This window comes from Metopolophium dirhodum, chromosome 5 (genome assembly GCF_019925205.1).
Source record: "Metopolophium dirhodum isolate CAU chromosome 5, ASM1992520v1, whole genome shotgun sequence".
In the NCBI taxonomy this organism is placed as follows: domain Eukaryota; kingdom Metazoa; phylum Arthropoda; class Insecta; order Hemiptera; family Aphididae; genus Metopolophium; species Metopolophium dirhodum.
Window position 1 is genome coordinate 30,931,651 of NC_083564.1, and position 16,897 is coordinate 30,948,547.

Consider the following 16,897-nt stretch of genomic DNA (forward strand, 5'->3'; position numbering starts at 1 on the left):
ATTCAAGAGGTACCAGATTGTCAATTTTAAAATATTTGGGTAGAGGTTAAATCCTAAAAAAAAAATTGAAGGAGGGTGTTCGCGCCCGCAGGCAAATGCATTTTAGGAAACCAAAAAAAAATTTTGAATAAATTTAACTGTAGGAATACACATTACAAAGTACAAACTAAAATGTCCAGAATATTAAACAGAAAAAACTATTTAAAATATTTAGTTTATTAAAGAATGATTATTCATTGGGCACCAAGTTATCAATTTTCAAGTCAATACAATATATTCAACTAGAGTTACATTACTGAAAAAAAAAATTTGGAAACAATTTTACACAACAAAAATACATTTCAAAGTTCAAACTAAAATGCCTAGAATATTAAACAGAAAAAACTATTTAAAATATTTATTTCATTAAACAAGAATTATTCAAGAGGTACCAGATTGTCAATTTTAAAATATTTGGTTAGAGGTTAAATCCTACAAAAAAAATTGAAGGAGGGTGTTGGCGCCCGCAGGCAAATGCATTTTAGGAAACGAAAAAAAAGTTTTGAAAAAATTTAACTGTAGGAATACACATTACAAAATACAAACTAAAATGCCCAGAATATTAAACAGAAAAAACTATTTAAAATATTTAGTTTATTAAAGAATGATTATTCATAGGGCACCAAGTTATCTATTTTCAAGTCAATACAAAATATTCAACTATAGTTACATTACTAAAAAAAAAAATTGAAGGAGGGCGTTGGCGCCTGCAGGCAAATGCATTTTAGAAAACAAAAAAAAAATTTGGACAAAATTTTACAGAAGAAAAATACATTTCAAAGTTCAAACTGAAATGCCCAGAATATTAAACAGAAAAAACTATTTAAAATATTTATTTCATTAAACAAGGATTATTCAAATATATTAAACTAGAGTTACATTACTGAAAAAAAAAAATTTGGAAAAAATGTACAGAAGAAAAATACTTACTATAGTAAGTTATAGCTTTTTGACCCAACAAATAACATTTTATTGACATTTATTAATAAAATTGAAAATTGAAAATGTCCGTTAACAGCTCAAAACGAGTATTTAGAAAATTGTCTGTAATGGATGGTGTTAAATTTGAATTCTATGATATAATATCATTGTATAAGAAAAACAATTCTGAGCGAAAATGGTTTGTCAGCCTATAATATTACTAAGTATATTTGATGATAATATTGTGAATAAATTAATTTATATATTTACTTATTTACGAGAAACCTTGTTTTAAATTTTATAAATTTGTAACTACAAAATAATAATTAAATTTTAAATTTGATAATTTTGTTAAAATATGAACTTTAAATGCTTATAAAAAAAAGTGCATAATATGTATTTTTAATATTTTTCAATTGCTATTGTAACAATATACTAAGCTATGTTATAACTAAGAATTAACAATTTAAAACAAGGCTCCCCGTAAATAGGTTATATATAAATTACTTTATTCACAATAATATCATCAAATATACTTGGTAATATCATAGGCTGACTGACCGTTTTCGCTCAGAATTGTTTTTCTTATACAATGATATTATATCATAGAATTCAAATTTAACACCATCCATCACAGACAATTTTCTAAATACTCGTTTTGAGCTGTTAACGGACATTTTCAATTTTCAATTTTATTTATAAATGTCAATAAAATGTTATTTGTTGGGTCAAAAAGCTATAACTTACTATAGTAAGGGTAAATCTTCTTTTTCAATTCTATAGGAAAAAAATGTTTTTTTCATGAAATTTTACGATTTCTCCGGAAAATCCCAGTTTTTTTACGGAAATTACAAATGACACCAAATTTTCCCAATTTGTATCCCTAATAATTAATAAGAAATAATAATTTAGGTACAGTCTATCAAAAACATGGATTTTCAAATGATCATAACCTTTTAGAGTTATCAGTTGCAGCTAATCTATATTATGTTCATAGGTCAGTCATTAAATCATGATACGCAATATATTATCCATATTATACTCGTTCTTGGGAAAATCCAGTCCGTCGACTTAAAGTATATAAGACAGCACGTCCGACGAACGATCACAGTAGCAACCTGAAGATTACTGACAGTATTCCATCGTCCGATAAACTCGTCTTGCAAAAAACACTTCACGTTCACTAATCAACAATCAACATGAACCGTCTGGTAATTATTAAAATGTTAACCTACCTAAAAAATTTTGTAGTTATAGGCGAAGTGTAATATGTAGGTACTCCTAAATTCCTAACCATACTAGTACCAAGCAACCAAGCCTGTACCTATACGATTATTAGTGAAAAAACCTGAGTGCTATATTCAAAATATTAATGATATGACACATTCTCGTTCATCGATAGTAATTTTAATGAATCAATAATCATACATTTTAATAATACACAAATATATTATGGTATATTTGAATATTTTCTATTTAAATAATTATTGTATACTTTACAATATTATTAACCTGACCTATCACCAAATAGGTTTTTACTATTTTTTTATTTTTATATTGAATTATTTTTTTTGTGTACGATCCTAGAATTATATTATCCCGAACGTACACTTTTCACTTAACATTCTGTATTTCTGTCTATATTGTTATTTTGTGAAACCATTAAATATGTGTCCTCACCGCAGGGCCTAAAATTGTATGCAGTAGCACACACATTGTGCAGTAGCTAATATTAAATGTGCAGCAGCAAATTTAAAAGTGTGCAGTACTTATTTTCGGCTTTTATACATTTTTATCTGATTGATATTCAATATTGATTATTGAAAATTACTAATTAGCGTATTTTATTCGTTTAAAATCCTTAAAACTAAAAATAATACCGACTACACCATATTCTGGGCGACTTATAATATAATAAGTATAATAAGAAGCTTTTTCGTTTTTAATTTTAATATGTTTAGTCATATAGGTATCAAGGACTTTTATAGAAGATTGTCTATAACTAATTATAAATAAGTAGCAAAAACATATATGCAATGAATTTATATATGGTATGTGCACTACTAGGTCTATGTTCATTATTTATACACAATAATTTAGGTACTTACCTTGTATAATTTTGAATTTTTGTTGTACGTCCAAAAATACAATATTTATTATATTATATATAATATTTGATATTGATTACTATTCCTTATACTTCATACTTACCTACATTTTACAAATATTATTAATTTAAAAAAAATAGTCAATAGGTACAAACACTACTCATCACTCTACAATAACAATAATAATAACTTAATATAAATATCAATACAATTTTATTCGTTGCGTCAAAAGTCTTGAAAATATAATGCAAGGCTCCTCACACATTGTTAAAATATTAGTTTAAAAATATTAAAAAAACATCGTGGATCGTGATTACAGTAACTCTGTGTGTGCTCATAAGATAGACTGCCCATAAGATATTTGGTATTGAGGTGGTTTTTTGGCTGGATAAGGTTTTACGACAATTACTTTGGTGTGCCATGGGAGTTTAATTTTTTATAAGTCCAAGTTGTTGATGACTTTTTTTTTAGATCGATAAAAAAGAGAGGCAAATGTGATTTATCGGAAAAGCGCTTAATATTATGAACGTGGATGCGGATATGATGTCCCAACTCGCCGAGAGAGCGGAAATAATGTCTCGAAGTAGATTACGAAGACCAACCGTGTTTTTCAGAAAAATAAACTCCAAGGAAATTTTTTAAAGACAGTCGACAAGGCCCTAAGGATAATACAATAATATTATTGTTTTTATTTGAATATTACAATCATTTTGGTTTTTATCAATGCGGAAATGGTTTTTTCGCTCTAATTATTTAAAAAGTATAGCCACCTCGTTTATGATGTTTGGTATTGGTAAACAGTGATTTATTTTCATTTACTTAAATATTTTGAGTAAGCAACGTATAAACTGATGTCGCTGAATTATATACCTACTCTAAATACGTACCTATATAGATATCAGTACACCAGTACACCTATTATGTGATTTAAATAATTTACTATAATATATTTCATAACGTATAAGTACAACTATTGACTATATTTATAGACTAATAAATTTGTGATATAAATGCATTTTTCTCTCTCTTCTAGTCAATAATATTGGCAATTGCCTTTGTCAGTTACTCAATGGGTGCACCGGAAAACATTTCTGAATCGCAAAATGGAGACCAAAATCATGACTTAGAGCACGGCAGCGGCCAAGGACTTGGGAAGTAAGTAGGACTGCTTCAAAGTACACGACATTTTTATAAAATATCTGCTTTATATCCGTACATTTATATAATGTTTATTCTCCTATTCATACACCAAAGTATTACTTACTACTACTTACTACTTATTTTATACACTATATTTTCGTTATTTTTAATTCTACCTATATTATATATATATCACTTATTGAACTCACATTATTGTCTATAAATCGCAAAATAACTAACAATTATTAATTAAAAAGAATTTAATTCTTTATATTTTATATCATATTAAAAAAATGTTTTTCTTTTTTTGGGGGGTTGGGAACAAACAATAATAGCCTGTGCGCCCAAAATACTTCGCTACACACCGACTCTATAACTGTATACGTATAAGTGACGTGCAGTTGTAATATGCTGTAGTTCACTCGATACACGGTTGTGTTCTGGATGTGAAATAGTAACTTAAGTTAGAGTAGATGTTAGAAATCATCACCATAAGCACATTCTCTACTCTCAATAAACAATAATTTATTGAACAAGTAAAATACATACTATTCTTAATTATATTTTATCGAGTATAGATCAAGTGATATGTAGATAATGATTTGTAGTCAATTAGTGAATATTTAGACGACTAACAGTATCATTAATGTAATTAATAGATCATAGGTATAGAATTAAAAAAAAAAAAAAAAAATACATATAAGCGTATACAATATAGAATACGAAATAAATATACGAGATATCCCTTATACATAATTAATATCAAAATAATCGATTCTAAAAAAACACTATTTTATTGGTTTATAATGTTCAATTCAATTCTGCTATTAAAAATAAAATCACTCATGTCCGTATTAGGTATTGTTTACATGTGTTTGTATTCCTCAGGGTTAGATAAAATGGGGCATTCTTTCCCTTAAATCGGGCTTCTTACGATCGTTAAAAAAAATACTTCTCTGCAATTTTTGTAACAGGTAGTTTTGCTGTAAACCGCTTAAATAAGCCGTATTACTGGATTTGCGAAAAAAAAAGAAAAAAAAAAAGGTATTAAGAATATAATAATTTATATATTTATACAGAGTGTAGAAGATCTGACGAATGGAATAACTTTTCAAATCGTTGTTTTTTACTTTTATATTTTATTACAGAAAATAAAAAATTTAAATTTTTACATAATATATTTTTTTTTGAAAATTCAAAATAACCAATATTTTATAAATCTGATTTTTAGAAAAATATTGTTTGTAAAAATATTTATTTAAGTCATGGAGGTTATTTTTGAAATCTCATTATTTTTTGTTGAGTAAAATTGATCCAGTCTGAAACTGAGTCCAAGAAACTGAGTATGTAGACTACACCTTTGTATGTAATTAAAAAGTTAATTTTAATCAATTGTACAGGATGTACTTCTAAATAAACAATCAAAGTAAAATGTATGCTAATTGTATATGTAGACATAATATAGTATATGTATAGAAATAATTTATTACTTTCTAATATTATGTCTTTAGAATAGTCTTTTTGGCACGATTCTTCGATCAATAAAAATATTAGCAAAACTGCCACTGGGATTATTAATCTCGGTGGATTTTTAAGATCAATCATTTTTCTGACATACAAAACCTTAATGTTATTATATGATCAGTAGCGTAGCCAGGATTTTGAAAGTGGGACGAATGGGTTATTTATAAATTAAACTATGTTTTTACAGTTTTCGTATATAAATAATTCATTTTTCAGGGGAAAAAATTCAATGGAGGGGGTGGAGTTTAAACACCTAAACTCATCTGGCTACGCTACTGTTTATGAAATATATCTACCAAATAACATGATATTGTAGTATTGTACACAGTTTTAATTAAATAGTTAGACAGTTAGTATAGATTATGATAAATGTATAGAGATTGAAGCTGACGTACCGTCCTTGGTCAGTATATTTTTGTCGCAATTGTTCATTATTGAATTGTTTATTTATATTATTACATATTATATATAATATGATGGAAATCATATCTATTTTAATTTAAATGTATAGCCACTGTACGTAGTAGTTTACCCATAAATCGTCAAACCCCCCTAATCTCATTGTTTTGTACCCGATTTGCACCCATCTGTACTCTCCTTAAAAAATGTGTACCCCTCTCCCTTTTACGCAAAACCAAATCCCCCACCCGGGTACTGTAACGACGTCATACTGGCACACAGCGACTTTATTAGATACGCAGTGCTTGGAGTTTTTCAAAAACAAGGTTTTTCGGTTTATCTAAATGTAATTTAAATAAAAGTTTATTAAAGTTATGTTCCAGTTCCAATAAAGTTAAGTTCCATATAAGTTTTATTAAAGTTAAGTTCCAAATAAGTTTATTAAAGTTAAGTTTCCAAATAAGTTTATTAAAGTTAAGTTCCGTACAAAGTTTATTAAAGTTAAGTTCAAGCCAAATTAAAGTTAAGTTACATACAAGTTTATTAAAGTTCAGTTCCATATAAGGTTGTTTAAGCTATGTTCCTGTCAAATTAAAGTTCAGTTCCATATAAGTTTTTTAAAGTTAAGTTCAAGTTAAATTAAAGTGAAGTTTCATAAAAGTTACAGTTAAGTTCTATATAAGTTCTATTAAAGTTAAGTTAGCTTGAGAATTTAAATAAAACAAAGTCATTTTATCAAATAACAATATACTCGTATACAATAATAATATATTGTAATTACAGTGGGAGCTTATAAATGTAACAGCGAAGCAGGCTATTTAGTAAAATATCCTCTTGTTTCCTTTTCTAAACTTATTGGAAAAGACGAAGCACTTATAAGACATGAAAATACTATATACATAAAAATTCAGTTGAAGCTTCAAAAGACTTAATAAAAAATTATGATCGGCCAGAACTAGAAATAATTAAAAGATTAGATGATCATAGGTTAAAACAAATAAAGGAAAATCGTTCACGATTATTACTATGGGTAAACAAAACATACCATTTAGAGCTCATATAAATGACGGAAATCTGCTTATAAATGCTGTACATTCATTTATAGTTTTATGACGGCGATTAGAAACTTTAAAAATAATAAATTTCTTGTTGGCTGTTGTGGCTGTTAGTTGTGGCTATATATATAATACTTTAAAATAGCAGAAAAGAATATAATAAGTTTATCACTGAGTTAATATGCAATACCATTAATATCGAAAAAAATATGAAATCCCTTGAAAAACTGGCCGCTGTAGGCACATGCCTATAGTGCCTGCATAAAAATACGCCACTGGTGATAATATACCTAGTAAACGAAAATAATATAAAGTGTGTGAAAAACTCAAAATTATTTTGATGATTACTGACGTAAATTCATGATCTATCCCTAATTTGTCTACAGACTCGCATAGTTTTATTAAAAACAATATTTTGAACAAACACTGATAACAAGTTTAAAACAAAATTTTTACAGAATTTAACAAAATGAAAAAAGTCAAAATTGACTAAATCTAATATTCGTAAATTATTTTAAATCATAAGTTGGTACAAATATTTTGTGATAACAATATATTAATATCTTAGCATTTTCGTATGTAATATAATAATTTATAAATATGAATGTTTGTAATCATACTTAAACTTTGTCCACTTCCAATTTTGCTGCAGCCAAAAGAGACTGCCCATAAAATTCTTTTCTTGAACAAATATACCATCCAGCATAATGAATTGTAATATGATCAAGTATCAACTTGTAATCATATAGTGTCACCTGTACATATACACATGTAAAAGTAATTATTGTTTGTATTATATTGTATACAATTTTCGTGATTTTGACGAATTTCGTTGAAAAAAGCTTGTGCATGTATGTCCTTAATACTATTGACTATTTTTATAAACAACTTATAAGGAAACTTTTCAAATCTATGATATAAATATTTCAAAAAGAGTAAAAATATTTTTAAATTCATGCTATGTATAGAAAAATAAACATTTGATAACAACTACCCGCAGTATCTAGGGATAGAAGTTTTTAATTACATCAAAAAAAGAAAATCGTTTTTGTCAAAAACTGGTTTTTCTCAAATTGTATTTTTTCCAAATTAACAACTAATAAGGAAGGCACTGCATTTATAGGTATATTAATTTTAAAATGTTGAGTTAATAAAAATGGAGGAGGAGGAAGTGAAATTGGAATGGCTGAGTCAAGGAAACTGTCTACGTCTTTGAACCTATTTGGAGATAGCATATTAAGTGTGGCTGATAGGTATTTTTTAGATGTTTTGTGAAAATATTTGTTTGGTCTTGTTCGGATGTAGCCCAACTACCATCATCGTTACGCAAGGTGGGTGGTAGATTGAGGATACTTAGGAGTTTTCTAGTAGCTTTCCAGAGGGTACCATTTTTATGCGTGAGTGAGAATAAATATTTAGCATATAATTAGGACCTGTGATTAGCAAGGAGGCGTTTAAGTTTTAACACGAAAGTATTGTAGAGGCGTTTATCAGCTGGGTATCTGGTATTTTAGCAGATCGCTCGGGCGCAGCGTTTCTGTGAGATAAAAGTTCTTATAAATATAGGGAGATTGGTGGATGTTTCCTTAGAGGGTAGAATATTTGTAGAATCTCATACAGACGACTTTATAATACGTGTAAGTATATTAAAATCACCATCTATAAGACGGTAGTTGTTTTTAATTGAATTTTCAGGCTCTTTAAAGAGCTTTATTATACCCCCTAATCAAGATATTATTATAATAATTGTGATTGTATCTATTTGTACCAACATCGGTTTTATCATTATTATTTACTATTTTAAATTATGATTATTTATTGTCGAAGAAAAAAGCCCGGTCCAACCCTTGATTTATTGATTCGAAGTCCAGTCCAGCCTGACCCGAAAAATTGTACAAAAGAAAGCCCAGGTCCGGTCCAGAATAATATTCCAAGACTTAAAAAAGCCTGGGCCAACCCTTGATTTATTACTTAAAGTCCAGCCCGGCCCAATTCAAAACATTTTACAAAAAAAAGCCCGGTCCAATCCTTTATTTTATTTGAAAGGCTCGGTCCGGTCCAATGTCACTACGGACCGGTTTTTTTGAGGACCGGGTCGAGCCAGCCCGGCCCTTGCAGGTCTTTAGAGTTTAGACTATATGTTTTGGCTAGACTGAATAGGTACCTACATTTTACAATATTAAAATGGATTTGTAAACTATTTTGTAAATAAAAATGTATAAAATGTACAACTTTTATAGCTTATAGATTGTGTTGAAAATATAATAAATATATTATTACATAATATTGCACTATAAAGCATATTGATTGGATCATTATGTTATTATAAAAAATTTTTAATCGCGCGATCTTACATACAAATAATGAAGTGTAAAATACTAAAATGTATTAGCTGTATGTAATAAGTTATTATTAACAGAACAACAAATAATGTTTTGCCAACCTAAAAAAATGGCATCGGCGCGGCGCGGCCGTCTTATCTGTGTGCTTCACTTCTCATAATCACGATATAAACTAACCTATAGATTCTGAGTTTTAAAGATTGTGTGTGTGTAAAAAATAATTATAATTCATTAATCGGGATTATTTATTGTCAGTTATAATTACTATAACATAATGACAGTTTAAGTAATTCACAACAACGTAGGAGCACAATATCAAGACAAAAATATACTCACAAAGTCACAAATTTTCACAGGTGAGTGGTGGTATTTAGTGGTGCACAAACTGGTCTCTGTCCTAAAATGGAATTAATTTTTCCCACAAGATAATATAACTAATACAAAATATCAGGAAGTTACAATAAAAAGCAATGCTACTGTGGTTCACTCTTACAATTTAGCTAAAAATATAAGGTTCCTAGGTGGTTATTAGCACACACTTAGGAATATAATAAAGTAATAGTACACACTATTTAAATTGTATTATTATAAAATTAAATTATAAAAATGCGGCGATTCGCGCCCACAAAATACAATATAAAAATGTGGTGATTCGCGCCTACAAAATACAATATAATATAAACAAATGGTGACTTGCGCACGTAATAATATTATGTATTCCGTGTTAACACTACGACTGGCCATCATTTTGGGCGGCCGTGTTTGTTAAGCGAACCTGCTCGTCGGCGGCGGCCGATAACGCGTCGTTTAATCTACAATATGATTAAAAAACTTACAATCGACACAGTTATGAACAAAAATAAAACAATGTATAAGTATAAAAACAGGTTTATTATGTGTGTGTGAGTAGAGGATGAGTGAGTGGTCTGTGGAGGAGAGGTACGAGGTGACTATTGCTAGGCAGTCTTGTTAAGAATACTTTTCAAATGTATTCAGAATACGTATTTAAATGCTTGGTGTAATTGGTATTTAAAATACGTATTCAAATACTTTCTTTTAAAAGTATTTAAATATAAATACAAATACTTTTTAAAAGTGTTCAAAATACTTACAAAAATACTTTATTTTAAAATCAATAAATCAATAATTAAAAATCAATAATTCAATCAGTTCAATGACTAGTCGACTAAAATCACTACTACCCACGCCATGAAGGACTATTATCTAATAGTTTCTTTAATCAACCAAACAAAGCCCTCACATGTAACCCTCCATCTATTGTGCTTATTGTAAAAAAAAATAATACAGATTGTAAAAATTAAAATAAATATGAAAAAAAAAAAGTTCAATAACATTAATACTAATATCTTATACACAAATTATAAGCTACTACCACAGTATTACCCATTAAATAAGAAGAAAGACTATTTAAAGATTCAAGATAAATGCCAATCCAATCAGTGGTGGTCAGTGTCTTGTATGCCATGGTATATAACGGGAGTGAGGAGCCAATAGGGGTTTCAGTGTCCAGTCATTCTGTTATCTACTTGTATTTTTGCGAAACCTTATTTACAAATGATCAATAAGGTAAGAACCATTTTAAAATAATATTTCAGAATCAACATTTAAAATAGTACGTTCCGAATTATTAGTAATTGGAATTTGAAGTAGACCACGAGAATGAAAAAAAGTATTTAGTATTCTAGAATAAAAATACAAATAAAAAGTATTTTTTAAGTATTTAAAATACATTGGTCAAAAAGTATTTAAATACAAGTATTCGAATACTTAACAAGACTGTTGCTAGGTACCCTTTGACCTTTTCATTATTGGCCGACGGCGTCGACAATAAAGTTTTATTCACTCAAAAACTACTCGAAAATATAGTCTCCGCAGTGTGGTAAATTTAACAATACTGCTGACTAAGAAGAATACAATAATAATATTAAAATGATCTGTAAACTATTTTGTAGATAAAAATTTATAAAATAGGGTTACTTTATTTGGCAAAAACCTGGACAAACTTTTTTAAATTTTTTTTATTGATTTTTTGATTGAACGAGACCGGAGTACAATATAATTTCTAAAAAAGACGATGAATACCTTTATAAGCTGTTTTTAAGGTATGAAATATTTACCTAACTTATAACTTTGGAAGGAATCGAGCACAAACGAATGGAATTGCAGCACAAACGAAAGCCCTAGGTTTAAATTCCAAATGCTGAATGGGCGGTGCCGGGGACATGGTTTATAATACACATTATATAGATTATAATATTTAAAAATTTAAAAATTAAAAGAAAAAAAATATTTTGAAATATATAAAATGTTCAATTTATATAGCTTAGGCTTTTGTTGAAAACATAATTGATGTATTACTTTATGTTTAGCCACCTTTATTATGAAATCTATTGCATATATTATACGGTATATTTGCAAATTTAAAATTGAAAAATTTTGATTTTTGTGGCTTATATTTGAAAATGTAATAGAAGATTCCTCCTAAGTTTTTTTTACCTTTAACAATAATTAATATACAATTTACCGAAAAGTAACGCAATTTATAGCCATGAGATATTTTTGATTTTTATTAATTCTTTATACAAGTATGGCTGACACACCATCTCCGCTCAGAATAGTTATTCGCATGCAATGATTTATCATTGAATTCAAATCTAACACATCCATTACAATTACTACCTCGATAACTACCGTACAGCATAGTGGTATCTACTTGTCCACCTTTATAATATGTAAATCTCGAAAAATAAAGTATAAAATAAATATCGTGCGATTACTCTACGATAATTGTACGCATTAATTTATAACTTCTCATTGTTAATTATATTTTTTCTTTGATATGAATAATAAAAATAGAAACTCAATCCAAACAAATGATTTATACTAAGTTTATTATAAAAAAAGGGCGACGGAAACAAATTTTCGAAAACTCTGTGTTAAAAACAATTTAGAATTTATCACGATTCAATCTCGATTGTCTATACACTATTTGAATGGCAGAATTTATGGGGGAATGCGTTTAGCTCAGAGTTTGTTACTCAGCGATTTTTCAAGGTTAACTTTACTAAAACTTAAAAAAAATCAGTTACTATCATTCGATTGGTGGTAGGTTGTGGTAGGTATGTACTATGTAATTATAGCCTATAGGTGTATAATGTATACCTAGTGCTGGCTGTAGAGTGCAGATATTATATTAAAATATAATAATATTATCGTCGACTATACATTACAATATCACAATTTGTTATTGTTGTTTTATAGGTATTTTAATCGAGTAAAACAATATATTAATATATTTTAAATTTTATATTTTCGAGTGTATGAATTAGCCGTCAACAATTCCTCTTAATGGATTCCCAACTGTAAACTACGCCTCGGCACATTATATTATGTACTATTTGTGTACATAATTTATTTTTGTATTATCACCTAGGGCGTGTCTATCAACCTTGCCATTATAATGTGATGCCTTACGCCGATACTTACAACTATTACTTATTCACATCAAACGAAATTCAAATGATGATTAAAGCTGCCTAGTCATTCGCAGAGTACCTATATGAGTAGGCATATTTAATAGCAACAATGATCATAACCTAAATATTATAGTATTATGATTTTGTTCTATTATTTATTTACTGACCACCGCCGTCTCTGCAACATCGGTCATTGGCACGGATTTATCATCGAAGTGTTTGCAAATGTATAATTTACAATTTTATTAGACATCGAGACCTACGCAACACGCCCGAAGTATTGTTGTTAGGTATTGTTGTTAGGACTTATATGAAATTATAGCATAATATACCAATAGCTTAGTAAATCAAAGTTCAACAGAACCCATTTATAGTTTGGTTGGTTGCAACTTGCAATAATACTATTATAGTGAATTGACCCGTCATCAGATTTAAAGGATATAAAGAATAATAAAATATTATTGTCCGTGCAATTATATCGTTGGTCGTGGTTTTGGTATTTCAATTGTAAAGATAATTATGAGTATGTAAAATATTACCAGTAAAAAAAATTGTTTTCAGCTTGCGATATTAAAATATCGAAACCTTTACAAATAAGAGGGTTTTTGTTCTCACAATTGTCTAGTTGGTTGATTTACATTAATATCGCAAATCAAAACTATGATATTATATAGATAATATTTTAGAGTGTTTAAAAAAAAAAACCGATTTCCTGGATGAAGTTTTACAATTTCAACCACAAGACGTGTCAACATCTGTTAAGACGGAAGAAATACAATTAAATGCCAAAACCCGATATACTGAAGGCAAATTAAGTCCTCTTGAATCAATTCCGAAGGTAAAAACTTAAATAATCATTTTATAACTACAGTACCTATTATTAATTATTATCGTTGGTTAATCAATCAAAAACTAATTTTTGGTTTTAGCCATTGATTTTGTTGTGTTAATATTATCATAATATTTCGAACGAAGAATTTATGTCTATATTATATTACATAGATTTTAGATTTTTAGAAGGTCAACCAACAAATAATGGACATTTTCGAGCGAAATAACGGAAACTGCGTTCACAATAAAATAATACAAATATTTAAATTAATTTACTAGGTCGTATTAATTATATTCGATGATGTGGTGGAAAAACATAACAATTTAAACTTGTTAGATTAATATTTTATATGAAAAGCTTGAATCCCGTAATTTACGTAAATTGTTGATAAATTAATATAATAATATTGTGTTAAATTAATTTGATATTTAAATAAAATAAGATTGGAAAGTATATGCATTACCTAGTAAGTATTCACCTTTTTTACAGATTTGATGTTTTCTTTTCACGAGTGATTTAAATATTAGCATATAAAATGTATGCATATTATATTATATTTAACAGATAATTTATAATTTAAATTTAATATGGGTATAGAATTAATCGGGAATAGTAGTCACAATAACAATAACAATCATGATTTAGGTAATTCTTATATTATTACATATTATTATTTTTTTTAAATTCAAAAACATTGTAAATATTAAGGTAGATTTGAGCACAGTTCACCCTTCAGAGATGCACACAAATGATTTTATTATATGTATTCGGTCTGAAGACCTTATGGCATATTATAACAATTCACTCGATGTAAGTACGCAATTATGAGTGTTACATTAGCACAAGGCTGGGCAAGTTAATGATTTTTTTTAACTCAGTTAAGTTAAGTTAATATGCACCAATAACAAAAAGTTAAAAGTTAAAAGTTAATTTAACTATAGGTTAACTCAGTTAAGTTAAAAGTTAATACACACTTTTTGTTAACTTTTTATTAAGTTAAAAAAAAGTTAATTTGTTTATACAACGCTAGCGTACTTAATTTTTTTCCAACCCAAAACTAAATTATAGGATAAAGGGTTAATACTTCACACACTATTTCCATATAAGTTAGATTCTAATGATATACATTTTTAACTTTAAACAATTTACGATACATATTTTTTGACATGAAAACAAAATATTGAAATATTATAAAATTAAAAACAAAATTAATTAACTTAACTTACTTCTTAAAATTAAAAATCAACTCGTTAATTTCACGTTAATTAAGAAAGAAATTTAGTAAGTTAACAGTTAAGTTAATGAAAAGCCAAAAGTAACTAGTTAAGTTAAAAAGTTAAAATAAAATTAACTTTTTAACTTAACTTTAACTTTTTAACTCGTTAATGCCCAGCCTTGCATTAGCAGTATAATCAGGGACTGGAACCGAACCTAAAAGAACCTTTAAAATATTAAGAACCAGAACCGGGATCGAAACCTTTATTTTAATAAATAAAGTACCGGTATCGAACAGGAATTTTTAAAATTAAAAAGGTTCTTTTAGGTTCGAAAATAAAATAATATTATTTTTCATAATTGTTAAAGGTATATTATTAATGTTATTTTTCATTTTTATTATTAATTAAACCCGCATGCCGGATAGGTATTTAAAATTATTATACTTTTCGGTACCTAAATTATCTAGAATCGGTACCAAAATCATTTGGAACCGATACCTTTATTTTTTTTTTTTATCGAAAAACCAGAACCGAACCGAAACAGTTATTTTATTTCTGGAGAACCTGTACCGGAACGAATACCAATAAATTCAAAAGGTTCCCTGAGTATAATATATTAATATGTGCTATAAATACTTTATTCGATGCTCAATATTATACTCATCATTTTTACAAGAACGATCTGATTTCGATAGTCATTTTTTCCGAAAATATTATCGTCGTTGAAACCGGAATCGAGCCAATAAGGTAAAAATAATGGTATAAAATATTCTTTATAGGTATTTGAAACTTTTAAAGTATATTATTATATTTTATACTCACAATGAAATTTTCAAATCCAAATCCAATTCGACAAAAATTAATTTAACCGACTGTAGTGCTACTATAGGTAGTATTAATATATTATTTGATTTATTAATTAATTTATTATTACCTAATAGTAAAATAAATTACTTTATAATCACAATAATATCGTAAAATATTCTTAGAAATATCATAGGCTGACAGACCATTATTCCTCAGAACATTTTTTCGTATACCTACAGTGATTTTATATCATTGAATTTAATTATCCATTACAGTGACTTATCTGATGTACTTACAGCGAAACGTTACCCGTTTTTTTCTATTTAATTCATAAAATCAGACACGTGGAATCCGCGAACTAAACGGCACGTCTGCACACACATGTATATCCTATTATCTTAGATGCGTAAAAAACAAAAAAAAGTTTTCGAGGCCATATAGACGGAAGCGGCGGCGGTAGTTATTTGACAATACGAAAATTACCGAACGTTCTTCGTGGCAGCGATAACTTCTTCCACGGCTATTACCTGTACCACGGTCATTATTATTATAATTGTAGGTAGTATTATTTTCCCTCTTTTTCCGGTGGGCCGCTCAAATAATATTATATTGTCCGCTCGAAGAACGCGCGCAGCCACTGCTCGAATTTCGTCGGCAGCATGTCCATTCACCACACCAAATATAATATTTATTTTATTTACTTTAGTACAGTTCGCGTATCATAACCGATAGTATTGAAACCTCGTACAATCCGCATGTGATATCGTCGTCATTAATATTATTTAGACGCTATACTGCTGCTGCTGCTGCTGCTGTCGACGTTTTTAAATCTATTGGTGTGCTTACATATTATACAATACAACGTACCTACGCGATCGACACGTATAACTATTTAATATTACGGTTTGAACGGACCGCAGCATTGTGTACTATTTTTCGTTTTTTTTTTCATATTTAAATAATTACATTTATATATATGTATATGTTAATATATGCCATCTAATATGTACGTATAG